Raw genomic sequence first — 3034 nt, 5'->3', positions numbered from 1 at the left:
ATTTCAATGAATTATTTGACAGAATTTCGAAAGGCAAACATCCCAAATATATAACAGATCGAAGAAACTCAAAGTAGATAACGGTGAAGCAGGGAAAGCTAACTAATTTTAGTGTGAGGAAGCTTCAGAGTGTGGGGAGAGGGGTGGTGGCATTTGGAGTGGATATAGGAATGCATCCACAAATAAGTTTTTATGTTTACAAATAGAAGTAAGTACTAAGTTGGTAGTTCATGGATAGGATCTACAGATGTAAGAGTTTCATCTTTGTTGGAAAGAACTGTTACACATTAAGTTTCCACAGATTTGACCAACTTTCCAATGTTGATCAGACCCTGCAACTCAGTTAAAGGAGATGAAAGAGTCTCATTGGTTGAGCAGTTTAAGACATAAAATGGTAGTCAACTTACATAATGGTTTTAGAATCAGCAATAAGAAGATTTATAAATCTATAATTATTAAACCAATTTGGCATATGCTACTAAAACAAATACATTCAGAACCTTAAGCAAGTAGCTCTTTCCTCCCATTTTAAAACTGGCCACCATCTTTTAATCTTTGAAGAAGTGGCTGGTATTGCCATCTAGTTAAAAGAAAAGTCAGTCTAGTGATCAATAATAATTTACTGAGGATTTTCCCTTTATTGCATACTAGAAAAGGTATAGTTCATAATCAAGATTCAAATACAGGAATGTCACATAGAAGGGCATCATCATCGGCAAAGTTCTACTCATAGAGGAAACCAAAGTTAAAACCGAAAAAACCACATGAAAATTGTAGCAAAATTTTCATGTTATACGGAAACCTTTTGAGTTTAAGCCAGCTTGCTCAACCTAATTTCACACTTAAGAGGAGAATCATAAGTTGGAGAACATAGAGGGTTCTCCAATCTACATATCATGGTGTCCACTCTGCAGCAGAGACATAAGATTGTAAAAGATATGAGAGAAATAGTCGCAAACAAGGATCTTTTTCCTTGGGAGCATGATAACTACGAATAATGGAGAGCAGATGACCACAGAGAGTAAGCATGAAGAGATATGAAACAAGAGCGAAAAGATGAATGAAGCAAATACAATATCCATAATAGAATGTGAACCTCTAAGCAGAAATCAAAGATCTGCCATGATAACTTGAACTAGCATCATCAAGCAAATTGCGTGAGTAGCTTCTGAACATAAAACCTAAAGAAATAGTCTCTTTCTCATTGAATCAATTGAACTAAGAAAATCACAAGAATACAACAGCTGATTCTGAGCTCAAGAATCATCAACTTGATCTTCAAGGAACGCAAAAGCATGCATATCTTTCTAGAAAGAATGAGCATAAAGTAGCATCACTATTTTAGATAAACAGTTAAATAACGAGCTTAAGAAGGAAAAAAACATGGTTGGTCTGAGGTTAAAATAATCATATCCGGCATAAAAAATAAACCAAATGCAATAGTGCATGCTAAAGTACTGGGACTCATCACATTAAGAAGCATATTGATCCCATCTCAACAAAAAGCCGCAAAATCCACAAGAAAAAACACAAAATTAAAGGACAGGGAAAGGTTTCAAATATTTTTAGTTATGAAAAGAGAAAGAAAAACATACTTTTGCTCATCATCAGTCCAATGTATGGAAGGATCGCACTCATCAGGAAGATTAGCTTCTGCCTCTCCACAACTGCACTCCAAACCAACTGGGGCTACATAGTTTGGAAGAGGAACCTTATCAGACTCGATAAACTCTATATCCTCCACAAGCTTTCCATAGTGTTTCTCAACTTCCTCTGCACTCTTTGCTCCCACCATGGCAGCAACATTCTCCCACCTATCTGGACTCTCTTCATCGACCACAGCCAAGGCCAACTCAAACAACTTATTCTCTTCCCATGTCCAGCCTGAGCCTGTGCTTTGGCAGTCATCCATCTCTGCCATCTCTCCACAACCCAATTTCTCAATGCTACTGGCCTAATGGGAACACATGCAGCAAGATCATGCTTCTGGGGTCTAAAAACTTAGTGGGTGATTTTCTTCATCACATTTTCTTCCTCAACATTCTTGTTTCCAACCTTCAAATAGACATCTGGCCATCAAGTCAAGAAGACAGAAGCAAGGGAACAAAAAGAAGGAAAAAGAAAAGTAACAGCTTTTTGCATCCATAGTTCCATACCCAGAGTAGAAATTGATCTCATCTTCCATTCATCTTATCCCCATCTGAAATCCTCTAGAAACGGCCAACATGTACAGCCCACTTGACACTTTTTCAAACTGGGAAAACACAATTCTCTGCATTTGACCATATTCACCCCAAAAAGAAAGAGAAACAACCACCTTACCAAACACTGTACTCTAAGGAACAACCAATGAGAAACAGAGATTTTCCTGTATATAGGTGTGTGTGAGGGGCTGTAATCCCATATTGTACGTGCAAAACAGGGGGTTTAAGGGTATGTTTGGTGGCTAGTCTAAGATTGGACAGAACATCGGAACATAGCAAATATAATGCATGTTCTGTTTGTTATGTAACAACTGTATTACGTCCAATGTTAGTTTCGATTGTACATGAACTGTGTTTCTTATGTCCAGCGTTTGGTTTATATGTTGTGTGGACAACTAAAACACATATGGATAATGGGTCCAAAAACTTCATTTTGAATTGGACAACTTGATTTGCCCAACCATATGAGTGTTTTAACGTTTATTATGGATTTTAACTTCAGATATGGCTCTCCGATTGGATCTAAAAATTAAGAAATATTTAATTTTTAGGTAATTTGAAAAAAATGAGAATTAATACTTTTAATATATAAATACTTTAATCAGTGTCATATTGGATCTAATTATGAAAGTTTATCAAAATTTATGAATTTAAGCCCCAAGTATGGATCTCAAATCGGATCAAGTACGCAAAATGTTTAAATTTTGGGTAATTTGAGAAAAAAACAATCATTCATATTTTTATATACAAATGCAAAAATAATAAATAAATTATAAAACCCTAAAATGCAAGAAAATAATTTATAAATAGGCCATAAATAAACAAAAGAA

General features: G+C 35.5%; 1 pseudogene; it reads right to left on the bottom strand.

The window, feature by feature from the left end:
• Positions 1 to 811: 811 nt before the first annotated feature.
• LOC149817599 (transcription factor RADIALIS pseudogene) lies at positions 812 to 2257 on the bottom strand (annotated as a pseudogene).
• Between the last annotated feature and the right edge of the window lie 777 nt (positions 2258 to 3034).

The sequence above is a fragment of the Nuphar pumila genome, chromosome 13 (assembly GCF_984573655.1).
Source record: "Nuphar pumila chromosome 13, dmNupPumi1.hap1.1, whole genome shotgun sequence".
Taxonomy (NCBI): domain Eukaryota; kingdom Viridiplantae; phylum Streptophyta; class Magnoliopsida; order Nymphaeales; family Nymphaeaceae; genus Nuphar; species Nuphar pumila.
This window is presented reverse-complemented; position numbering and strand designations above follow the sequence as displayed.